Consider the following 26,332-nt stretch of genomic DNA (forward strand, 5'->3'; position numbering starts at 1 on the left):
TGTACTAAGCAGTGCCATGTGGAGATTCAAGCAATGGAAACTTTTACCAGTGACAATGATGCAAATGTGGAAATTCAGTATAAAATCTCCTTTCACTTTTTCTGAAGGCCTTAAACAGCAGAAGCCAACAGTAAACCTATCTCCAAATTCCTCCCTTTGTCTTTTTGGAATATAAAACTCATGTAGATAAGTACAGCCTGTATTTGCATGTGTAGAATTTATAAAAAACAATGTCAGTTTGGTACTGTAGTAACAAACTGTTTAAAAAACGTAGGTAAAAAAGGTGTGAAGTTGACTTTTGGTGAACCTAAAAACCTCCTCTTATTTAGCTCCTGTCCCTGTATACCCAGACCACCCATCTGACTTGTGTGTGAATGGTGGCGCAGGATGAAGTTCTGCTGAGGTGAGTTACATGATGGAAACTCCAATATGTTTCTCTGGGCTCCCTCGGTTATTTCACGGGAGCAACAGTTGGGGTCTGTTCCACAGCTGAGCTGCCAGCTGAAGCCTTTCAATCTGAGCCCTTCACTGAGGGAAAGGCAGCTCTTGAAAGGAGCCCAGTGTGTGTTGTCTGGAAGGGTCTGACAGTGCCTGTGCCATGTGTGCAGTGGCGCTCGGCCTGCGGGCAGCACGGCTCTTCCTCGGGCAGCCACAGGAGGAAATGTGCTGGAGAGAATGGTTTGGTGTGGGAGTGGGCTGGTCCAGCACAGAAATCCTCTCTTAGGAAGTGGTCTGCAGCCTGCGAAAGCTGGAGAACCACCAGTGCAGCACATTCCGGGGGCAAAACAAATAAATGCGAATGCAGATGTGCCCCTGGCAGCCACAGTTCTGCACACGGGCAAACTCTCAAACGCGCACCAGCCCTGAGCTCCGGGCCACTTATCGTGAGTGTGGCGAGCTGGCTTTGTTTACTCAATCAGTCTACAAAGCCAGTCCCGTCCCGGAGGGAATGTGTCATGGGAAAACCGTGAGCGGACCTGGGGCTGCTCTATCCACGTGCATGAGGAGCAGCAGCGGCGCACGGCGATCCCAGAGACAGCTCGGGATGCTCCTGTGCAGGTGTGTGATCCGGAGCGGGCTGCGGCCCAGGGAAGGCACACGGGCTGGGGGTCCCCGGGTGGGCACATCGCTGCCAGTATCGGTGTTGGAGTGCGCAGCCGGCGCTGCTCGGGAGCCCCGTCCGGCGGGCCGGGAGCGGGACCTGCGGCGAGCGGGGGGTGTGCCTGCGGCGGCTGACAGACACCCGGACACACAGGCGCACTCCCAGGCGGCAGCCCATTTGCTGGAGGGGTGTGCATGTGCGTGCGAGGGAGTGGAAAGGGGTGGCGGGATGGAGGGAGGGCGGCCGAGGGAAAGTCTGACACTCGGCGCAGAAGGAGCGAGACCCTCCGCTGCCGCCGCCGCCGGGGAGGAGCCGCCGCGCTCGCAACGCCTCCGACACCCGGCCCCGGCCCCGGCCCCGCCGCGCTCCGGCCGCTCTCCGGCCCCGGCAGGTACCGGCCGGCCCCGCGGCTCCGCGGCCGCTGGGGCACTTTCTGCGCCGCGGGGAACGGGAGGAGGGCGGTGTGGGAAGGTGCCTGCGCTCCCCCTGCCTGTCCCGGACGCTCCGCTCGGCTCTGTCCCGGGGCTGCCCCGGCAGGAGCGGAGCGGTGCCGGCACCTGGCGGTCCCCGGGCCACCTGCCCCGCTGTCAGCGGGAGATGGGGCTGGCTTAGGGAAGGTTTAGGCTCTGCCGGGGTGGGCTTGGGGATGAAGGGAGAGAAGGAAATAGTTTTTTGGGAGCGGGTAAGGCTGTGAGATGGGAGAGGAGTTGGTGCGCTCAGCCCGGCACCCCTGCTTCTGTTCCTGCTCCGCAGCGGTGGCTCCGGGCTCTGGGAAGGCAGCAAGGCATGGTCAGCCCATGCTCCTCGGCAGAACTGTTGCTTGCTGGAGCGGTGGCAGAATTCCTTCCTTTCTACGCTGTCCTCCAGCATCGCCGAGAGCGCGGCTGCTGAGCGCGCCCATCCCCGGAGCGCAGAGCACCTGGCTGGCCGGGTACAGCCCAAAGGAGAACATTTCCCTGCTCACAGGGACCACCTCTGCTTCACTTTGGGAGTGAAGGAACTCCCAGGGTGGGAAAGCTCCTTGTTTTGCACTGAATATTGCAAAATGAAAGCTGTTGCTTGTAGAAGGGAAACATTCCTGAGCGCGTTAGGTAATCGGTGACTGTGCTGGTGGAGCGCAGAGCAGCCACCTATGTTTCCTCAAAGAGAGCTTCACTTTGATTTGAATTGGGGCAACTTGTCCAAAAATAATAGAGATAAATGGGACCAGAAGCTGAGAGAGCAGCAGTTCACACTGTGTCTGTGTCTCTGACAGAGCCAGGAAGATGCAGGCAAGCACTTGAAGAATTGTAGCATGTCACTTTCTCTCTTTTACTTGCAAATCTGGGGGACAAGTAAAGAGACTTGATTTTGCTGTTTACCATTTGGAGGTGTTAAATGCTAATGACACGCCGCCTCTCTACCGTTTTTCAAGTCCTCATTAGTTTAATTGATGTGACTTTTCATCTTTGCCTTTTAATTAGTTTATTTAGGTTATTATGGGCTTGATCCAGAAAAGCACATCATCTCCTGCAAAGTATAATGGCCAAAGTCTTCTATCAAAGTTGGGTGTCTAAATAGTCTTTTAAAGAGAAATTGGGGTATTTTAGTCCATAATTGTAAACCTACTGTCAAACAGAGATACCCAAATTCTGCAGGTGCCACACCTCTTTTTCTTAAAATTTCCAAGACAAGTCCTGCTCTGAGATGTCTCATAAATTGAAGCATTTTCGCCTTGATCAGGCTGAGCAGCTTGGCTTCACTTTTAGTTGAACTTTATTTTGGCTTAGACATCCAGACTAGCCTGAGATCCAGGAACTAAATTTGCTTTCCCTCTCCTTAGGACTGGATTGATCCAGCAGGGATTCTCAGGGTGTGGGCAGCAGAACAGGCTCCCATTAGGTGCAGTGCTGAAGCACTGAGAGTTGTGCTCTAGACCAGTGCTGTGATTCCCAGTCCCCTACAGTCAGTGTGTGGGCTCTGCCCGTTGAGTGCTTTAACCAGAAATGGAAATAGCAGCTTCACCAGTCTCTGCTGTGTCTGAAAATACTTCTATTGCAAAAGCTGGTAGGTGATTTCAGGACAATAATGCCAAGAAGGGAGAAGTGCCACTCAGTAGTACTGAGTAAGGTGATTGATATGAGGAAGATATAATTTCAAGTTGTATTCCTGCCCTCATCTTTGTCTTGGTGAGTGGCTACAGTCAGATCCCCAGAATACTGATTCATCTTTTTGACCCCACTCCCAAGTACTGGCCTCTGCCTCCTTCTTTCCCAGCTGCAGGTTGTGCCATCAACCAACCTTCCAAAACACCGTAATTGCTCTGATCTTACTCTGCTTCCCAATGTTTTGGGTTTTTTTCTTGTTTTCTGAGAGGTGATGTTTTTATTGCAGATACCACTGTGTTCATTACGCAAATTGTGCTGCTGCCTGGACATTCTGCTCATTCTGCTGGGATTTTGCAATTGAATTAATTGAAACAAGGCCCTGGGGGGGGAAAGTTTTAATTAAGCTTGAGTGTTAAATGGAAATAGATGCTGTTCATTGGGAAAGAGCATTTAAATTGTTTGAGGATGCTGCATCTTTATTACTCAAAGATTAAGTTGTGATAATTAAGCAGCTAACCATGTAAACAGCAAGATACTGAAAAGCAAAGGCAAAGGATGAAATGCTCCCAGCAGCACCTGTCCTTATTTTGATCCTAGCAGAAGGGATGTATATGCTCAGCCTTTTTTCCATGTCACAAAACAAGCAGAGGAGTGAATGTCCCACACAGTCAGGATCTTTACAGTTTGACTGGCAGAAAGCCATAAACATTGGAGTCACCCTGTGAGCCTGCTGTTAGCTCAGGGTGGCCAAAATAATGATGTCTTTCTGAATTCTTTTTTAATCCCTGCTCTGCTTTTCCTCTCATTCTTTTTGCTGTTAAAAATCCAGCAGCTGTAATCTCAGATGTCGCATCACTGTGTGCCGCTGACACGCCGGTCACCTGTGGATGCAGAGAGCCTGATTCATCAGCTGGGAATCAGCTGAATTCCCAGCACATGGCGGGATTTCTTTGGCTAAAACCCCTGGAGCTGGGATTGGCCAGTGAGCCACCTCTGTGCTCTTTGAGGTTTCCTCCACGAGGGAATCCTTTGGGGCTGGTTAAGCAGGCTTTCCCACCGCGCTCTCTTGGCAGGGCAGCCTGCGGGACTGCCGGAGCTGTGCTTGGCCTTTGTCTTTTTAACCCCTGCAAAGAGCCAAAGGTGTGTGCTGAATGTCACTGAATCAGATGGATACAAGGAACGTGCCCTGTGTTTGTTTTCCTTGCTTTCTGGATTCCCTCCAGCTGCAAACAAGCAACAGAAAGGCTCACAGTAAAGCCATGTGCATGAGATGTGAAGTGTAGTGGCTGTACTTAGGTGTGAAGGAAATTTTGCTCTGTGGGTGTGCTATTTTTAACTTTTTTATAGTTCTGCACCTCTGTCACACTTCTCAACAGCTTCCCCCTGCCCCAACATTTCTGTCTGGGTTTTATGTATTTTATAAACTTAGCAATGGCAGTGAGTCATTATTTAAATAATCCCTATGTATAAATCTTTAGTCCTTTTATCTTATTCTTTCTATCCTTATGTATTCAGAAAGGCCCCTCTCTGGTATTGTTGGTCTTTTTCCACGTTCTGGAGACATGCTGCGAGAACATGCACATGTTATCTGACAGTGGGTGATAGAAAAAAAGAAAAAATCAAAAAGAAAAAAAAAAGCACAGCCCTTCTATTCTGCTCTCCCCAGCTTAGATGGATCCAACGTCACATGGAGGGGATCCAGGATGAGTCAGGAAACAGCGCTGTGGTCCAAAATTCCACTTTGCATTGCAGCTGGGAGGCAGCATATAGCATCATGTGGATTTATTTTCTTTTGACGGGAACTGCAAAATAACTCATGGAAGTCACATAACCTAATGGGCAGAAGAGATAACAGTAAGCCAAGAAGAACCTGGATTCCCATCTGGGTTGAATCATTGACTCAATTGACTATCAGTGTGATGGGTGTGGTAGTTTAAGCCTGGGACTTTATACTGACTGGCCTTAACTAAGTCATTGCACTTCCCCACAACGTAACTGGAAAATGTGATTAATGTTCAGAGCTCTGTTGGTACCTGAGTTTCCCTAACAGTTTCCCTGGTCACACTCAGCACAGGACATTAGAGACATTTATTTTCAAACTTGATTTTTCAGGACAAATACTAAATGGCTCAGAACATATGTGACTAACGACAAATTCATGCTTTAGAGCTTATATGTGCGTGGAGACCTGTAATTCTGCGCTGCATGAATTTCACACTGTGTCTATTACTCAGCTTTCAGTAACACTTATCCTTTTTTGTACATCTTTGCATATTTTTCTTCCTGTGCTACTATAAACAGAAGAGTTGCGTGAGCTTTGTCTTATAATGTGGTCAGTTTAAAAGCAAAATAAATAACCATAATTAAACTGTTTCCAATTTAGATGGTCAGAGAATCAGGAGACTTGCAGGAAGCAGATGTTGTGCAGCAGAAGAGAGGCTGAAACCTCTGTAACATTTAAGCATACTCCAGTGATGTGCTGGGGTGTTGTTGCTTTCTTATTTTTTTTTCTCCAAGGGGGTGGGCAGAAGAGAAGTTACCAATTTTCCTGGAACATCCTCTTCCAAAAATTCCTGAAGACACTGCAGCACCAAGTCTGATCTCATCTTGTGTCAGCATAACTCATGCCTAAATGCACTGGGAACAGAAAGCCCAGGATTAACTAAAATTATACAAATGTGAGGCTGTCACAAAATGAAAGACTTGGGCCTGTTCTCAGTCTGTCTGTACTTAGTGACTTCAAGAGACTTAAGCACATGTTTAAAGATAGGCTGCTGTGTAAAATTCTCTCTTGAAAGAGTTACTTGCTTATAGCCTAAGCCTAGAGTGAGATCAAGCCTTTTAAAAATTAAGTGCAGTCTTGAGGTCTGGTGTGGTCAAACAGTCCAGCTTAAACTTGGCTAGAATTTTAAGATTTTGAACAGCTAGATCGAATGGTATGTGCCTACCTAGCCTGTTGTATTCCCCTGGAATTTATCAATGACACACTCCATATAATTGTGGTTACTTTTTGTCAGTCTAAAATCCTTTTTTGGTTTTGTAAGGGGCAGACTGCAAAGAGGGAGTATGTAAAAAAATCTTTCTTAAACAAAAGCAAAAAGTAGATTTTTTTTCCCTTTCCACAATGAAGAAGTAAAACAATGTCTGTTGCTCTCATGCTTAATATCAGAATCTCTTCTAAAAAATAGAAAAAATATGATGAATTTTTCATATGGAACTTATTCCCTGTAATTTTATAATGCATATATGTGAGGTTTTATGAAGGCTTATACTAAAAGGCTTTAGAACAGTGTAATAAAGGAAAAATGCTCATAACATCCTAGGGTATCCAGAGAGCTCCACTTTGAGAGAGGGAAATAAAATAAAGGGCAATGACAAGTAGTAATAGGCTGCTGCAAGTGCAGTTCCTTTTCTCCAAGATTTACAGTAAGAACAGCTCTAACTGTAAAATTCTCTGTACTATCATAATCTGTAGCTTTGCAGAATGTAGCATTCTCATATCCATTCTCTCACCTTGTGAAAGAAAGGTTCCACCTGCATATAAATCACCCTTAAATAAATCCTTTACTTAATTTCAGGCATTATTTCCTTTTTTTTAAGCTTGAAAACCTTTATTAAGAACATAAATAAATCTTCAAAGCTGGTACTGTATTGTGTCCTAGTAATAGAGTGATCATTTGTTATATCTCTCTGAAGGTCCATTTTTGTTCAATAGAAATCAGAGAAGATACCGGAACAAGTTTGGCACTTGTGTTCATTAGTTACAAGCAGTGGGCCTTTTCTCATTCAGAGGAGCTTTTATTAATTTATTAGCTATGTTTTAATAGCATTGGGAGGGGCCTGTGAGACATAATAGAATTATGAAGTGGTTTGGGTTGGAAAGGACCTTGAAGATCATCAATTTCCAAGCCCCTTTCCATGGGACTCCTTTGGGATCCTCAGCAATGAGCTCTCACAGCAGACTGGTGTGAGTAGGGTCAGTATTTTACTTCTGCCAATATTTAAAATAAGAACTAAACTGTAAAAGGGTATTCCAGTGGCTCAGGTGCTGAGGTGGCCTGAGAGGGGGGTTTCCAGGCATGGGTCAGAGCAGTGGTGCTGCTGGTGTTCTGGAGCTGGGCTTTCTCAGCCACCTCAGTTCCATTTTTGCGGCGCTCCCTTGCCAGGCCCAGCTGAAGCAGCTGGCTTTGCACAGCTGCTGCACCATCTTCAGGGATGAGACTTCTTTTTCTGGATCTGCCCCAATTATTGTTTTGCTATCAGCGTTGGTATTTCCTACCTGGTACGGAGCTGCACCATGGAATGAATCATGAGAAGATAAATCCTGCCTGTTCCCAAAGGAGAGTGCCAACCCTGGAGCTGCTGCATGAAGGGTGTTGGGAGAGGTGGAACTTCTCCTTTCAGTCTGTGGGGAGAGTTGGGCACATTTGGAGCCCACCCCAGCTCTGCAGCTGTTTGTGAGGCTGTTTTTGAGCTCCTTTGCCTGTTTTTGAGCACCACAGGCACTGAGCAACACACAGCTCAGTTGTGTGTACACCCTGTGGCCCAGTGCTGTGGGCAGGGGTGGCGGTAGTAAAGGCTGAAAACAGCAAAAGACAGTTTTATCCTGTTCTTTAAGGCTGAACTTGGCTGACTGAATAGTCAGTTAATATCATAAATTGCTGTTATTAATCTGATTTTTTTCCTAAAACTGTTTTAATAGGCAAGGATGCTTTACATAACTACAGTCTGAATCACTGTGGTCAGTTGATGTGATGTTTTGTACAAGCTGTAATCTTGTCAGAAGTGAGATCTTCTCAGACCTCATGAAATCCAAGGTGTTTATTTTAAGACTCAATTTATTATTTTGTAAATTGACCTCAAAGCTTTGAAGGCTTTAAGGAAAAGCTGACTTGATGCAATTTTTGGAATGTCACCCCCACCTAACTGAGGGAAAAAAAGTAAGAGAATTGGTGCATCTAAGGAAGTTACTAACTTGTTTAGGCCCAAGGGTCTTTTAGGTGCTCTTTCTAGAAAAAAAAAAAGAAGGTGCATTTAGCTGTGCTCCTCGGTGCTGTCCATCTTTCTAAGATGAATGTCCCGGGTAATACTGTTTGCATGTACAGGTTTGTTTTGGAGTTACGTTGCGGTGTTTAGAGTCCTCTAGTGACATCTACAAAAAGCAGATTTATTTCATCTCATAAAGCTGCCTCAGCTTGAAAAAAAAGTAAAAATTGGATTTATGGCAAAAAAATACCTTCCCCAGTATAACATCCAAACAACCTGTGCAGCTTCCAGTGAAGTTAAGAGAGTTTTCACATGGAAAGATTTTCCATCCTTAGATAAAATAATTATAAACTGCCTAGGCTGAAGATTGATTAAACCTACATAATAAAATTTATATGAAGGAGCAAATGGGCTGATTTTCTTAAGGTACCTGTCTACAAATTCACATCTGTGATTTGAATTTTAGGTTGATGAGGTTTTTTTTTTAATCCTATTATTTCCCTAAAGAATTTTACATGTCTAGGTACAGATAAATTGCTGTGCTGTCCTCAGGAGGCTGAAGCTGCTGTGTCCTTTGCTTCCTGTGACTTTGCTACAGCTCATTACTTTCCTAAATGGCAACATGAGCACCATTATGGAGCTCATAACACAGACAGTTATCTCCTCAATGGTACTTAAAATCAAATCCTTCCTACTTGGTGAGAGATGAGTTACTGTGCTTTGGCTCCTTAACTGATGCAATGATGGAAGGATTGGTTTTTTTTCTCTATTTGTTGCTGTTGTACATTGATGCGTAAGGGTGAAGAATGAGTACTGAGGCACAATACTGAAAGCTCCAGTGCCAGTTTCTCTGGTTTTTCACAGCCTGACAGAAAAACAGAAGGTGTGTGCAGCAAACAGTGCAGGGAGTTCATCTCAATCCAAACATCTGCTTTCAAAGCAGGAGAAAAAAGCAGAATGCAATTCTTGTCTTTGATTTAAAAGCCAAGGTGAGATTCTGTGGGGTTTATCCTTTTTTCCATTTAAAAGCCAAGGTGAGATTCTGTGTGGTTTATCCTTTTTTTTTCCCTACTGTGCTGTATCTGTGGTACTGCCAGCATGTCCTGTGACACAAGGGCTTAGTCTTGGTCTTTCCTAAGAGGAACTGTCCATCCTTACCTTTTAGTGGCAGCAGTTCTCCCGGTGGTTTCAAGTCACAGGACAATCTGCTCCTGCTTCCAAACTCCCCTCTGAAATTTAATCTCAGTTAAACTCTCTCTCGTGTGCTTTTGTAAAAGCTTCAGGCATGGTTTTCCTGTATCCTGTCAATTCCCAGAAATGGCCCTGACATGATGAAAATCTCTCACTCCCCAGGGGGACTCTGCTCTAGCAATTTGACATGTGGGGTGTTAAACTGTTAAAGGGAGAGAATTCAGACAGATTTGGGGTCTTGTGCCAGGTTTTCACGACAATGGTAGAAATTCCTTTGTGATAACATTGATATCACAGGCACAGCTGTTCTGCAGTTGGTCAGTGATGAAATATAGATAGCCATTTTCTCAGTGAAGACAGGCTTTACTTCTATTTTTATCCCGGGCTACCACCATTATTTATGGCTAATAAAATCTGTTCTAGTAAATGGTGTTAAAAACAAAAAAAAAAGTACTTTCCATCCTTTCTGTGCTTTCCTTCCTTCCTTTCCCTACAAACAAGGTAAATGCCACTGAAGTGGTGTGAGAAAAGCATTTTGGAATGTGTGTGGATTTGTTGTGTTTTATTTTCCATCCAGGAATTCAACATGACACAATGGAAAGTGGGATTTGACATCTCCAAGATAAACTATTAGACAGTCTATAAAGTGCTGCACTCATCTTTATAAGATAAATAGTGTGTAAGGCCAGAATAACTGGGACACAGTGGCTTTGATAACAGGCAGCATTGTTATCTTCAGTGCAAGCATCAGCAGAGATTACAGTGGTCTGTTGTGGTGGCCCTGGGGGAATCTCACAAGGCCTTGCAGTAGGCAGTGTACAATTTGTTTTCATTCTTTTCTCAGCAAAATACTGGTTTGATGCTTGGAAAGCATGACCCTGTTTAAATTGTGCTGACTCTCCTCATTCTGGTTTGAGCCACTGGGAGGGGAGGTGTGAGCACAAGCAGTTAGAAAAGGTGAAAAGGTGCTGATGGAGGATGGATAAATTAGTGATTGACAGTGAGCAGACAGTTTGTTCGGAAGAGCCAAGACTCTCTGGGCCTTGTGCTCAGGATTCAGGATCCTCAGTCCATGTTTCCAGTTTTCTCTCCTATATCAGTAGCTTTTGTCCAACTTGTTTAACTAAATCTCACTGATGGGATCTGGTCTGAGGTGCCCTTAAATTATATTATGGAAATGGCACATTATATTATGGCTTAGCCTGTGTGTGCCACTGCTCAGCAGGAAAACCCAGCTGTGCTGTGGAGGCTGCAGCAACTGCTCAGAGCTGATTTTGGACATCTGAAGTTGAAGATGTGACCCCAGTCCCATGGGTGTCTTTTCTTGTGTAGCAGTCATTTCCACCTCCTGCTTTTCTGTTAGGCTGGGAGAAGGTTCCAAAATAGGCATTTGAGATTTTGGCAGTGTTTGCTGCCTAAGCTCTTACCCTTCACTCCCCTACAGAGATATGGTGCTGCATGGGATTCTCTGGTGTGTGTGAAACTGAAGTAATTTCTTCCTCTGGTGGTTTGCAAGACAGGTTGGAAACCCTGACACAGAACAAACATGTTTCCTTGTTCTGAAGCTGGCTGATTGGGCAGAACTTTCTCATATTGGTGTGGGAGATCTAACTTTTTCTGTTTCAGAAGATGGACAAGGCAGTCCCATGCAAAGGATGTTGTAGAATCTTGTTTTCTTGATATCCCCAGAACTGAATCTTTTTAGATAATAAGAGCTAGTCCACAAACAAGCTACTTGATTTAATCTAGGGGTAACTGTGTAAGGCTTTGGGGGTCTGGTTAATACAGGAGATGATCAAATATCCCTCTAATAATCAGAAGTCTGAAAAACCTTTTATAATTATTTCAATATCTTTGAATTAATACCTTATTATCTTTCTTGAAAGATGGATGATACTTTACCTGTGTTTCCCACAAGCTGCCCATACTCTGTGCTCATGGTTTCTGAAAACAGAACGTGGTTAGACTTTGATAATTCAAGGTTGATACAGGATTGTTTTGATTAGTTAGGTATCAAGGCAGCTATCCTAGAAGGGGGGAACTGCACTTGTATAGTACCAGAAACTGTTTTTATATTGTCATTTGCTTGAATAATATGGGGCTGGCATCTCTTTCTCTACAGAAACTGGCTTTTCTGTTTCACTTTAATGAGATAATTGCAAAAAAAAAATCTTTCCAGATGAAAGGAACAGAGTCTGTTTTATAAATTGACCCATTTGCAACCCAGGTGCAAGTTCTGGGCAAGTCAGAGGCCATGCTCAGCATCCAGCAGTTCTCCCCAAGATTATTCTGAGAAACATGTATCACCCAGGGCTGGAGCCTGCTCTGGGCTGATAAAGGTTGTCTGCATGAGGGAGTCAGCCTCTGTTCAGCTGGAATAAACGTGTGCACAGTGGTATCTGCCCCACACTGACTCTGCACGGCCTGTCTGCCCCAAGGCTGTTGTTCAAATTAAGTAAGTTACTTCCAAATTAAGTTGCTTCCTTCTAATACACACTTCTGTGTGATGTGATTGCAGAGCAGCCAGTGTGTTGCTAATTCACATCCTACTATGTCTGGACTCTCATGTTGACATGCCCCAAGTATTTAAATCTTAAGGTCTTGGTCAATTACTTCTGTAAGTGCAAGAGACATGGTGTTAGTGCTCTGTGCTGTGATGCAGAGTGCTCAGAAGCTGCATACCAGAGCAGAACTGTGAAATGAATGTTGCATTTTTACTGATTTTAGTGCAAGATCCAACTCTGTGCTGGTGTTCCTGTGTTTAGTTCACAGTAGCACCTAAAAAATCCTGGAATTTTGGCCTCACTGTGCTCTTACTGCTAAGTTAAGATCTAAGGATAGCTTAGAGAAGATCAGTTAAAGTGAGAAGGGAGTCTTGGAGTCAGGTTTGATTTATGAGGAAGAATAAAAGGCTTTGAGTGTGCATAGCTTGTTAGAGTCTGACAAAGAAGAAGACATGACTGTAAATACTTCAAAAGTTTTATTCAAAAAACAGCAGAGGATTTGCTTGATGTTAAGGACATTCCAGAGGTTAGGACAGCAGCTCAGGAGACCTGGGGTTAATTCCATGACATATGTCCTTAAGGCAAGTCAATTCTGCTTACATCCCAGCAAATTCCTGAGGGCACCCAACTGCCTCTGCTTTGTCTACATCACTGAGTAACTGTCAGCTGATTGAAAAACACCTAATTTAGACAATTAACTTGGTAAATACCTTTGCAGGGTTAGAACTTGGCCTCTACCTGCCTCAGCTGTATGTGTAAATGAGTCAGAGTTATCATTTATCATAGAAAAAGTGTGAGAATTACAGGTTTGGAAAGTATGGATGTTCAGATACTGTAACAATGCAAGTACAGTGAGTGGAAAAGGTAATTAAGATGGGATTTATTTCAGTTGTCTGAAGTGTGAGATGGTCACCTAATCTTCTGTTTTCTGTAGGGGATGAGGTGCTCCCAGGGGCAAAGCAGTGTCTGAGCCAGGGCATGAATTAAGTTGGCAGTGCCTGTCTCTACCCTCCCTGGAGGGAGCCAGGACAATGCCTGAATTTTAGATGGTTGGAATTAGGCAAGATGAATATGAGTGTTATCTTAAGAATATAAGGATCAAATAAAATCAAGTCAGCTTGATTTTAAGGAGGAAAAAATGTCTGTACTGAATGTGTTTGCTGAAATGTTCTTTGAAAACAATTATATAAACCACCTCAAAGAACTTGTGTTTTCTTCCTTTTGTTTCTTGTGAAACATTCAGGAAATGCTTTTATTAATATCTAATTACATGAGCTCCCATTTCTCCTATTTCCTTGAAGCTGTCCTTACACACACTAGCAACATCTCAAGAAGTGCTAGTGTGCTATGTATTACTAAAAATGTTGTATTATTTACAGTCTGCATATCCCATGTTACCTAAACACTACACTTGGAAATCCAGACATTAATAACTAAATGAGAGCTGAGCTCTTTTGGCAACCCACTTCTGATGGCTCTTGCTTTCATACTGCAGCCTAAGTGGTTGGAGATACTGTGTTAGCTGGGTGGTTGCTGTCTCCTGGAAAAGGACTGATCCTCAGAAGAAATGCAGTTATGGACATTGTGAATTTAAAAAAAAAAAAAAAGTGGGAAAATTGAAGTTGCTCAGAGAAGAGTTTAAATAATTTTGAGAGCTCCTATGGGCGCCACTGGAGGCCCATGTGTAAAGAAGCTGTAGGATGCCAGGGATCTGAGGGAAAATTAGGCAGTACAGATTCGTGAGAAGGACCAGGATGACCAATCTGAGGTCTCTGCTGACCCATGCAGTGGCACAAGTTCTCACCTCAAAGAAAGAACAGCTTAATTAGTTTATCCTGTTGTTGGTGGAACTCGATGTCAGAGTCCTTCCCCCCTGTACGATCATATACATTATTACCTTGCAATGACTTTGTGAGTAGTTTACTTTTCTTGATTTGCACTCCTGAAAGAAGAGGGCTGCTGTCAGGCTTTGTCCCTCTTGTTTTGGTGTCTCCCACCTCCAGCCTCTCCAGAGCTCACCTTCACAGAGCTGGAATCTGACTTCCCTCCCAACTGCTGGTCGCTGGGATGTGTGAGCAATCAGTCAGTTCAGGAACAGGGACCTGGTGACAGAGAGCCTGTGAATATTCAGTATGGCACTGGACTAGACTTACTTACACATGGGAATGTCTAAATGTGCTCAATTCGGAAGTGTTTGCAGGAATTTCTGTTTATTGTTTTTGCTTGACATTTCAGACCCAACACTATTGCTTTGGAAATCAGAGCTGAGCAGTCCTAAGAACACAGAGGGACATTCAGGGTTTGCACAGAGGACCTAAACACAGTGGGGATTTTATCTGTGTGTAAAGCAGTTGTGACTCTGATCAGGAGGTGAAATAAGTATTCCCTAATGTAAGAAATGCATTTGGGTCATGAGGCTATGAGCTTAAAAGCCCATCTTCAACTAAAGTGAGACTTAGGTGGGAGGTGCACCCATTGCTGGTTCCCCAGACAGCCTGGGCTTGAATTAAGACTTGTGTTCCTGGACACCACAAGGACTCAGGCAATGTGTAAGGGAATTAAGACACAGATTATGTGAATTGCACTGAGATCAGGTGCCTTCTGGGCTCCCTTGACACCCCAAAACCATAATCCTCCTGTGGGTCACTCCAAACCTGTGATTTCACATCACCCACTCTGTGCCCTTATTCAGTGGGCAGTGAAAGATGTTTTCAAGTGCCCAGAGCTTCAGGCATGCAGAGGACGAGTCTGTAAATGAGTGTTTGTCCACAGGTCACTGCAGGTTGTAAAACATGATACCAAACACAGAGAGAAAAGAAACAGCAGTGACAGGAGCTGTACATTGCCTTTATATTTCCAAGTAGCTGTTGAGCTCTGCCTGCCACTCTTACTAAGAACTGCCTCACTTTTTCCTCCCTCTGACTGTTTTCTCCATCTGGTCTCATTCAGTATGTATTTAGACTCCAGGCTGCAAGGAGGAGAGGCCCTTGCATCCTACTTGATCGTATGTGCAGCATTATGGGGTCCTGGCCTGGCTGGGGCCTCCAGGCACTGTCCCAGTGTAAATAATGCATAAAAATAGATCAGCAGTGTAACATCGATCAAGGAAACCACACAGAGACTTAACAGTGATTTAGTATTGAATTGCTCTACTGTCTGCCATAGCATTCCTGCACTAACTTGCTGTAGATTTCTGAATTAAATGACAGACCATACAAAGCCTTGTATCTATGGGCAGTGTGCAAGGAGCTGGGGGAACCTGTAATTGCTAAAATCAGGAAGTGGGCCAAAGATGATCTACAAGTATGTTGGAGAACACATCTTTTGTGATGTTCAGGGTTTTATCATTTTTGTTTTGGAGGCTTTCCAAGACTTAATAGCGAAAAAGCAACCAAAAATTTGGAAGTGAAGCAATCAGACCAGATTTCAGCTGCAGCAATAACTGCAGTAGCCCGAGCCTTTGCAGAAATTTCTTCTTTTGTGAACAGCACCAACTGCTCATGTTGCACCAGGTGAGATTACATTAAGAAAACAACTTAACTAAGTGATGCAGGCAGCTTTTGAGGTGATCAAGTGTAATACACAACAAAAGTAAGTGTTATCATCACCTGCTAAAGGTAATCTACACTCAGAGCTAGACTATTTGCTGTGTATAAAGAACATGAGTTGAAACTGATGAATGAAATTAGCAAGTATGTTAGAGACCAAAGGTACACCTCAGAAATGGGGTAGGGCTATTTTCTTTCATTGATGAAGGTGCAGTGATTTCCTCTTGCACAGTTAGAGGTAATTAACAGTTTCTTGCAATCAGTTTGGTGGAATTGCAGAGGGGGTTTGGAAGGAGGAAATGGACAAGTCCGTGGCCACTGAGGATATGTTTCTTGTGAGAGCAAAGCACTGGACCTGTAGCAACAATTCTCAGATGTTTTCAAGAGGAATGGAGAGCATTTTCAGAGTGTTGATCCACTTAAATTTGATAGATCATTTTGTGTAAGTCCTTTTCTATTTAAAGCATCCCTGGAGGTGCAAGTGCCCAGAACTGTGCAAGTGAGACTCCTGATTCTTTCTGGATCAGACAAACTGGTGCCTCCCAATTTCTGTTTCTGCATACTGAACAAAGTCCTTCTGTTCTGCAGAATTCTTTGAAAATACGTGTAGGGGGGCTGAGTCTTTGGTTTCCACAGATCCAAATAAACCCATGAAAAAGTTTCTGCCACTGCTTTCAGGAAGAGTTAGGCAAACAGCAAGCAGCGAAAGGTAAGAAATTGTGTAGTTTCCATTCATATCATTCACACTCACACATTGGGGAAAGAATTCACAGCTCATGAGTGGGCTCAGAATTAGAAGAGAAACACCCCCAAGGTTTCTGGAATAGAAGAAAGAAAAGAGGCTGCAGAAGCTCCACTCTGAAAATTTGTTAAAAATCCCCAACAGCTGGTTGGCAGAAGGGCTTTTCTTTGACATAAAATGCTTCCTGAAATTCTTTCTTCCAAGATCCATACCGATTCTTTTTTTTTAGTTTTTCTTTCACATGAATTAATAAAAAATAAATTAGCCATCTCATCTGAATATGACAGGAGATGCTGGCAGTAATTTTGCTAGTTTCTTAACTGATCAATTATTAATCCCTTCTGAGCCTGTGGTGGAAGAGAACAAGAGACTCATGACACACCTTTCTTTGTCTGTAAGCTGCCATCTTAAAAGGTTATTTCCCATTTCCACTCTCATTTCATCATAAGCCTTCTGTCCTCAGTCCTGCAGATCCCTTTCCAGCAGGCACAGCAGCACTGAATGCCAGGTGTTTATAATAAATAAGCCAGTGCTGACTGCAGCAGAGACAGTGTCCATGAATGGGTCCTCTGGCAAAGGAAGGAGGTGGTGACATGTGGCATGAGGGCTGTGACAAGCACTGGAGATCAGCAGTGTCCCCCTGTCACAGTGCTGTCTGCATGGCTTTTATCCCCTCTCTTTAAGGCTGGTATCTCATGGGAGGTGAGCTAAGCACAGCTGTGAGGAAGTCAGTGAAGTTCTGCTCTAAAGCCAGCAGCACCTTGTGGGATGACACTTGTGTGCCTTGTTGTGGGTATCAGCTCTCTGCTGGTTCTTTCCAGTTCTGTCAAAGCTTTTCTGAAAATGGCTTAAGTGATCATTAAAAAACAGCTGATACTTGAGCCTAGCACTGCCTTAAAAAAAAAAAAAAAGTTACATTTCCAAAGAGTTCACCTGTAATTTATCTGTCCACACACTAATAAAACCTAGAGCCTTCTTCCTTTTTTTCATTTCTACCCGATGGCTGTGTTAGCCTCATTCTGATGTGTATTCACACTGTTAGAGTATTTTGCAAGGTTTTGCCACGTCTTGTATTTTCCACAGGAATTGCACAATGAAAGGCAGTATTTTCTAGGTGCCAGAACTTGATGGGATGTTTTTCTAGCTGTGTCACTGGCTGATGGCTTTAGTGGCACATTTCCCTTGTGAGTGCAGGGACTCTGAAGGCGATCACAGGGGAGGCAGATGTGTTACATCTGTATTTGCAAGTGAAACAAGGTCAGGAGGCTGTGCTGGCCTGCTCTGGCCTGTGGTGTTTGTCAGTGTGCTCACTGGACTGGTTTTTGCTCTTGTCAGCTTGCACATTTCCAAACTGCCTGGCTGTGAGCTGGGGCATGCAGGGCTCCCAGGAGACAATATGGATGAGCCCACTTGGTTTTGAAGGGATGAGTGCTTAGCTGTATAGACAGAAGCTGTGCCTGGCTGCTTTGTCTCAGAGTCTGGAAATAGTGTCTGGCCCATTTTATTTATTGCTCCAAACTTAGACTTGGGGTCTGGAAGCTCAAGTTTGAGCAGTTCTAGGGGTGACTGTACCATATTCCTGTAATTGGACAGACTTTTCCTCTACTCCTCTTCTGTTTGTTTTATCTTTCTAGTTGTAAGCTCATCAGGGAAGGTATTGATACTTGCTCTTTATTTGTAGAGTATTTAGTGCCATGTGGTCCTGACCTGCACAGATTTCAGTTCAAATAAAGGCAGTTGAATCTGCTCTTGCCTGTTTGCTTTCAGCTTGGAAAGTTTTCCCTGGCTATAATGTACTGTTAAGGAAGGAACAAGTGATAGCCTCTTAAGAACTGTAAAACCTGCCTCACTTTAGTCCTGGCTATTTAATTTTGTAGGTTTATGTCAGACCCTGAAGGTTAAAAATGTTTCTTTTCTTGTCTTGGCTTGAACAGCAAATGGAATGTTTCAAAGGAAAAAAAAAAAAAAGAGTCCGTATGAGGCAGGCCAGAGTGATGCAGCTTTGCCTGTTTTTCTTGATCTGAAATACTGTATTAGCTGGAGCACAAAATGGTCTGGCTACCTCAGTTTCCATCCCATTTTTGGATGGAAAGTTGCTCACCAAACAAGAGCAGAAGCAGTCATTTACTTCTGAAAAGGAAGGTTTTTCTCATTTTCTTTGCAGCATAACATTTTGTTGGTTAGACTTTTCTTCATCTCTTCATTCTCCACGAACACTCCCAAAGCAGAAGAGTAAATAATTTTGGCTTACAATGAGCAAGTCCCTGAGATGATAATGAGAAGTGGTGAATAAACTTTCCCTGTCTTACACGGGGCAGACTTGAACTCTGCTGAGGGGGCCACATGCAGCAAGGTCAGGAGTGTGATGAAGTATAAGTTTGGAAGGGGAATCTGCTGGAAAGATAGAATAACCCACTGAGTGATAAGTGCTGACAGACTGACACCCTGGTGTTTGAAGTGCTTTTCCTTGCAGGAGAAGTATGTCTCTGATCCTGTTGTGTTATGGCCAGGCTCAGTCTGTTTTGAAAGCCTATCCTTGCTTCACACGGAGACTCAGAAAGATTCAGGCTGAATGTGTTTAACAGAACCCTGAATTTTGGGCCATGGTTAAAGCCTAGTTTTATAAATTCGATATGGCTTTCTCAAAAGGTATTTATAACAATAATCATAAGCACATGTCAGTACATTTACATTATTATTATATGTTTACAATAATGTTTTTCTAATACTTCACCATTAAGTAACTGTGTTTAGTGTACTAGTTCACAGAGAATAAAAGTATTAAGTTATGATTTCAAAGGAATGATAAAACAATAACACTGGGGAAGTTCAGTCATCTTAACAAATTGGGAGCATTATTCAATCTGTCCAGGCAGGCTCTTGCATGGTTCCTGTTCTTCTCTGTTTCTTTCCTGTGGGTTTAGCTTGAGAATTCTCCCAGTATGGCCACACAGGGAGATAAACTGAAATATGCGAGTGAGACCCAGGGTGGGAGGCAGAAGATTAAGTGAAATGTCCTGGGACCTTCCAGGAGAAAGCTGCTCTGCTCTTTACCCAAACCACAGTGACAGAAGTAATATCACAAGCTAGTCGGATGGTTTGACTAATATGAGCTTCAAAAAAAACCAGTAGTGATATGTTTTCAGTTCCTTGAATCAGTTTATTTCAGTTGCATTTGCAAATGTATGTATATAAAAAGAACAGAATGACAAATTTTGTAAATGAAAAAGGTTGGGAGAAAGAAAAAGTCAGATTTTTCTTTTTTTTACCTTCCCTTTTTAATTTAGGAGTGGGGCATGATCCCCATCCCATTTCCTGTATATCCAGGACAGCAATATTCTGCCACTTTTTCAGAAGACTTCTGGTACCTAACACGTTCTGTTGTCTAGTCTGATTCTTTGACAAGCACTGCTTAGAACACTTGGATGCTTTGGAAGACGCGCAGGCAGGGGTGGAGCCTTCAATAATATACAGGACTAATCAAGCCTCTTTTAACTACTTGAGCACAGAGGGTATATCTATATAGATAATGGCATAGAACTGCTAATGTTTTCAACAGTAATAATAATAAATCACTAGACTTGTAGATCTATCACGTTTCAGTGATTTTCAGCCGTTCTCCCCTCCATTGGAAACAATCAGATATAATTTATAATTTACAAGTGCTTTTAGTATTAGCATCCCAGAAGATCAGCGTCTGTACTTCCATCCCTTCACACTCTCTGATGTATGTGCACTGGGCTGTACTTTTGGATCATGCAATCATGCAAATCAGAAAGCTTGTGTTCCTCAGGATTCCTGAGTTATTCCTGCAGAGGATGGACACTGATGGAGAAAGACACCAAGGAAGGAGAAATATTGTCTTGTTATTTTTAGATGAGCTGAGCTAAACATTGCCTTTATTTTTTCTCTGCTTCACAGTTTTACTGTAAGAGGCAGGATCACTTTTTGAATGTGTTTTCCATCACATTCATTCCAGCTGTAATTTTTGCAGCTTCTCAGTTTTTGACCATGTGATCTTCTCAATTCATTTGTGATAAAATCCCTGTTGTGCAAACTGACTTTTTTGTTCATTTCCTCTCTAGTGAGAATACAGGAAGTACATGAACACCTAACATCACTGACATAATTTTCTGACATAGTAGCAGGAGGATAAGAAGCTATTACACAGTTATTGGAGGGATTCTTTACCTCCTGCAGCAGAGGACCATACTCAGATATGTCAGAGGTGTTTGTGATTGTTCAGCAAAGGCATTATGTAGTAACGAAGTAACTACATGTATATTTTGGAACTGGAGAAACAAAAGAAATTGTTCTAGTAATGTTTTTGTTGACTTAGGAAGCATTTATTTGGTCTGGCTAGTAAAATATATAACAAGTGTCAGCACAGACCTACATTTTTTTTTTGCTGTATAGAATCTGAACCTTAAATAGATTAATGAGAAGGTACTGCACAGCTCAGGTTGGTAGTTTCACTTTCCAGTGGTTACTGTTCCTCTCTGTTGGTTATCTGTGTAGCTTCAAGTTACCAGGCTGCCACCTTCTATTTTTCAGGTACCTGAATTGAATGGAGGGGAGTCTGAGCCTTTGTGATATTATCAAATATTTTTGCACTAAAGTAACTAAAGACAAACTCTACTTTGATTCAAATTATCTGAATGAATGTGCTCGCTAATTGTTCTGTCAAAAGAATTTACAACTGGAACTAAGACAAGAAGTGGACCATTTGTGTACTAGTGACCACAAATGTCACCAGTATTAAAGAGTCATCATGGTCATGATCCTTTTCTACTTAATTTAGTGCAACTTCAGTGAAATCAGTGGACACACACCAACACACACCTTATTGATTCCTTTCTGCATTGCTCTGATAGGGCTCTTTAGGGGAGACTTCGTTATGAATATTTATTGTAAATCACTTCTGCTTTCATTAAAAATGTGAAGATATTCACAGAGTTAATTCTTGGGAAAAGAAGAAGGAAAATGAGAAAGAGAAATTGGATAATTGCTGTTCACAACTGTAAACTTTTCTAAAGTACTGAACATCGTTATTGAGGCAAAATAATTGCATTTTTATTTTATCAGGTTTAGAAATTGCATGACCTTAAGAGGCTTAAAAACCTTCAAAGATACCGAACATGGTCAATATTATTGTCATGGATAATAGTATTCCATACCACTCATACTATTTACATATATGATCTAATCAGACATCTCTCTTGGAGAAGATAAACTTGTCTTCATTTTTAATGTCATGTGTGGGTCTTCAGAATTTATTTATCTAAATTACATTCAGTACAAAGCTTTCATGTTTTCTTCTGCAACTCATTTGTTCATGAGAATCAGTTTACCTGATGGACGCCTCTGGTGTGATGCCGCAGCTCTGTGCCTTTGTGGAGATCCAGTTCATCTCTGTGAAAACAGAGTGAGGCTGTCAGCGTGCAGTTGTTTAAAATAAGCTCCACACTTCACCGATGTGGAGGGTAAGATCATAGTTTACAGATTCACACTGGATTTTAGAAGGAATTCATAGGGATTCCTGTGGGGCCTGACCTTGGTGACAGTGTTATTGACATAACTCATTTTCTTCTCTGTTGCATAACGGAAATATAAATTGCAGCCTTACTAAATAGTCTTTAATGAGGCTAAACAGTCACTGTTGAGTTGTAAAACTGTTACTACTACTTTCAAACTTTTTTAAAATTTAAATGCCATTTATTAACAAAATTCCTATTAGAGTAATTTTCTGTGCAAAGAAATGAAACAACTACCATCATGTGAAATTAAATAAATATTTCAAACAGGAGATTATGGAATAAATTTCCTACTTTTGTTTGATGAGGAGTGTGAAAAGGGAAAAAGTAATGTGGGGGAAATTCTGTTTTTTATTCAGACACTTCTGCTTTCACAATTGATATAAAAATTATAAAAAGCTCTATAGAAGCTGGAAACTACAATGTGGTTTTGCATTGTGACTCATATTTTCTCAGTATTACACAGCACAAATTTAGGCATCATTTAAACAACAAATAGATTGCTAGTTAGTGACACTGCTTTTGTTTTTCTGTTCTTGTAATTCTGACGAATTACTAACTATTATGGACATTATTTTGCAACAAACTTTGCAGGTTTCTAATTGATCACTATTTTGCTGACTTCTTCCTTTTACACACAAAAAAAAAGAGCCATGGTCTTGCATTAAAAAAAAAAAAAAGAAAAAATACATAGCAGATTCTATTGGCTTATTGTATTGAATGTGTTCCCAGAGATATGTCCAAGAATCTATGTTGTTGTACAGTGATAGTTTATAATTAAACTTCTCATTCCCTGGAGGGCCCTAGTTTTGGCTTCTGCAGAGTGAAAATGCAACATGATAGATGTGTCACTTTTTTTTCACTTCAGATGAATGGAACAAATGTCCAGATTTGCCTAAATTACTGCCTACATGTAGTCTTTAAAAATTAAAAAAAAATCAAAACAAAAAACCTGGCAGCTTGTTTATTTGAAGGAATTCTTCCAGTATTTGAAAGCAACATAAATGCAAGAACAAATGGTTCTTTAATTATTTTAAAGCACTAATGTTGTATTTATTGGCCTATTGTTTGTGCTAAATTCAGCTGTTTTCATGATGTTTAGTCTTCTTAATACAAAACATAAATACGCAGTTAATATCCTGAGGATTTTTAAAATAGATGTTGCCCTGTCAGATGTCTTTCAGAACTGATTTTGTTTTGACAGTTGTGTCACATTGTCTTTTATTTGGGTATTATTCCTCAGTCAGTTCACACAGGGTAATCACATCAGCTATTTCCAACTCTAACAAACCTGTTTTACCAAGCCAAAAGTGTTTCTCCCTTCCCCTCCTGCAGGTGCTTCTTGCAGGGATGCTCTGCAAAGGCCAGCCCAGCAGGGCAGAGCAGGGCTGACAGGTGGGTAGATCAAGATCCACAGCTTGCATGATGGGGTCACTTCTTGTTTTTGGAGACACGTTAGCTCAGTACCTCAGTTACACATGAGCTCCCAGCCTGGGCTGTGGCTGACAGCACGTCTCTGTCAGAAAGGCAGTGCTGCCTTTTGGTCCCCCTCAGAAAGCTCTGCTTTTATTTTGAATGCTCTAATTTGTGGGATTAGTGCAAAAGCATTTTATAGGCAACATCCTGCCTGGAACCACATGTTGGACAAGACTGAGCTCAAAGATACACTCTGGGTCGGGGTTAGTCTGACACACAGGAAAGAAGAGAAGGGTTGTTGCAGAGTTTCGAAATTTTCTGTCCTCCAGCTTGGAAATGAGGCTGGGCCAGCTCCCAGTGAATGTACCCGTCAGTTCATTACTTGCTCCTAGAATAGGCTCTTCGAGAGTTCAGATGACTTTTTTGGTTGTTCTTTTGCTTTTTGGGGTTCTCCCCCCACTCTGTCTTTGGGTACACCAGGGAGTCATAACTAGCTACCTCACTTTCTAATTTCAACATCACTTTAGAATTATGTGCTTAACATGAGCACAGAGGTTTTGGCTCTCCTGTGACAGTTTGGTGGTGTCCTTGGATACGGCAGTCTGCCAGCTGCAGGTATGCCTATTCCCATTCAACTCTGGCTGTTTAGATAATGAATAATTGCAGTGTAATCAAAGTGTTCCACCAGTTTTGAGGAAGACCCGTCCCAGTCTCCGTGGTATCCCCGTCTTAGTCTTGCACCAGCCCAGCTGGACACAGCTGAACACAGACACAGTGATGGTTTGGGGCAGCTCTTGCAGGAGCAGGTGCTGGCTTAGTTTTCTCAGGAGCCATCATCCTTCCTTGGTGTCACCTGCCCTTGCTGTCCCTGTTGTCAGCCCCAGCCATCCCCCAGACCTGGGCTCAGCCTTGCAGTGGCTCATGGCAGCTTCCAGAGCAGCATCACCCAGCCCCGGTCCTTGCTGCCTGCCTCTTGCTGTCGGGGGTGCTCGTGACAGATGACAGCATTGTTTCCCAGCCTGCTTTCTGGGATTCCTGGCCCTGATCCTGCCCCAGAGTTTGGCAGTTGCCCTTGCTCAGCGTGCTGAACTCTCCATGACCAGCGCGAGGTTTCTGGGCTGCGGCGTTCCCGTGGCACGGCACAAGGATCTGCCTCCAATTAGCGCAGCTCCAGACACATGTGCTGGGTTCAGCAAATGCTGTCTGTTTGCTGGGTGATGATGTTTTTCTAGGCTTATGCTTTATTCATAGCATGAGTGACATTTCTGCAAGAGGTGGTGATGTATCTCTGGGTCTTAGTTCTGTTCTGGTTTTGGCGATACACTTCAAACAGCCATAGCAGTGCACATGAGATAACTTACATATGAGTAAAATTACAGTGATAACCAGGGACTTTTGTATTAAATTAAATAAATATAGACACTAGGTTTTAAAAACAACAGGGGTTTACTGTGATGAAAGGATTAATTTCGATTCAAAGATGGAATTGATCTTGTTTTTAATTATAATTATATGTTACAGTTTTGCAATTATCATTGTTGGATTACTCATGGGATTAAAATGCACACCTTTTAAAATGAAAGGTAGAAATACAGCTTTTTAAACATGTCATTTCAAGATCATTAGGTATATTATTGCCTCAGCTACAAGATAATTTCATATTTGCTCTGATCCTCTTTGATCTCTAACAGATAGGAAACAGCCTTTAGTAGTCTCTCTTCATAATGTTTCTTTTTCAGTATTCCCATATCTTGGACTAAATTGCTTCTATGGAAGATCTGCAATGGCCCAAAAGACCATATTTGAGCTCTGAATTTGTTATATCTCTCTTCCTGTTTTTTCTTTTGGCCTGTTTTCAGATTAATAATGTGGGACTAGATAAGCTTCATGGAAAAAAAAAAGAAAGAAAGTTTATTTCAACATGTTAACCCAATAATACTATCAGGCAGCATCAAACAAAAAACTGTGGGTTTCTCCAGAGCCTTGAGACAAATACCTTTTTTGAAACCTGGAGATTTATATTCCTGTGGGAATGTAAGTGATATGAAGGTCAGCAGATTTTGAGTGCAGCTGTAGTTATCATTAACAGAGGTAAGTATTTGAAGGAATTTTGATATTTCAGCCATGATTTATTACCAAGGGTCTCTTGTGTGAAATATGCCAACTAGAACATATATGATCATTGATTACTACTTTTGGGAAAAGAAAAGAAAAGAAAAAAGAAAAGAAAAGAAAAGAAAAAGAAAAGAAAAGAAAAGAAAAGAAAAGAAAAGAAAAGAAAAGAAAAGAAAAGAAAAGAGGAAGAAGACTTCTTAAATGCATTATATTTTTAATATATAGGAAATAAGTTCATAGAAACCTAGAAACTCATACTCAGGTGCTGTGAATCATAAGAGTTTCTTGTGGAACAAAGCACAGCTATCTATACTGTGTATGTATCTGAGTGTGCATAGGTTGCTTTTCTATGAATCATGCATATTTTATATCTTTAGATTGTTATGAATAGAAGAACATTAAAACCATTTTAAAATTCCTTTACATTGACAACTAGAGGATCAAATACATAGAAAGAAATATAGAAGTGTGGGCACTTCTGAGATCTAGAGTTCTCCATATTACCAAGCACTAGAGTTTATAATCTCTGTGTTTTAACTTTCCTTGTCCAGTAATACGGACTAGAAAAATAAAAATTTTATGTAATGTCTAAAAGTGTAGAAAATTAACAGTTTGAAGTACTGCCTTCAGCTTTCACAAATTTCATGGAGAAGTGAAGACTAAAGACATTAAAGGAGGTGTTCAATAGCTGTGTGTGATTGACCAAAGCAGTTCCATTAGATTTTCTTTTTCCTCTTTCTTTTTTAATAATTTAAGCTGTGCTTTTGCCAAATACCAGTCTCAGAACTTTGCACCCTACACTCTGACAAGAGGCAGCAGTAAAATGTGGTGGGAAGAGAGCCTTTAGCAATATATTTTCTTCTTTTGCTGTTCTCCCAAGGCAAAACTTGGAGTCTCTCTGAAACCATTTGCCAGCATTTACTATTCATCTCCAGCCTACATATACATATTAAAATTCTTTTTGAATTGTATTCAATGGGTCATGTAAATAAGTCTGCTGTCCAGCCATTATTCATGCAAGACTCAATACAACCAAATTGTATTGTGGTTTTCCTATTGCAAAATCTCTTCCTTTTTTTTTTTTTTTTTTTTTTTTTTAATTTACTA

General features: G+C 42.1%; 1 protein-coding gene across 2 annotated transcripts in view; it reads left to right on the forward strand.

Moving 5' to 3' along the window:
• The first annotated feature begins 924 nt into the window (after positions 1 to 924).
• Positions 925 to 26,332, forward strand: part of SEMA3D (semaphorin 3D) — a 145,245-nt gene continuing 119,837 nt past the window's right edge. Inside the window, exon 1 of one of the 2 annotated variants that reach the window (XM_074538772.1) lies at positions 925 to 1,059. The gene's annotated coding sequence lies outside the window, so the exon portion shown is untranslated. Of the gene's footprint in view, positions 1,060 to 1,291; positions 1,494 to 26,332 lie in introns of those variants that run through there. The other variant, XM_074538771.1, reaches the window with a different exon arrangement.

This window comes from Zonotrichia albicollis, chromosome 4 (genome assembly GCF_047830755.1).
Source record: "Zonotrichia albicollis isolate bZonAlb1 chromosome 4, bZonAlb1.hap1, whole genome shotgun sequence".
Taxonomy (NCBI): domain Eukaryota; kingdom Metazoa; phylum Chordata; class Aves; order Passeriformes; family Passerellidae; genus Zonotrichia; species Zonotrichia albicollis.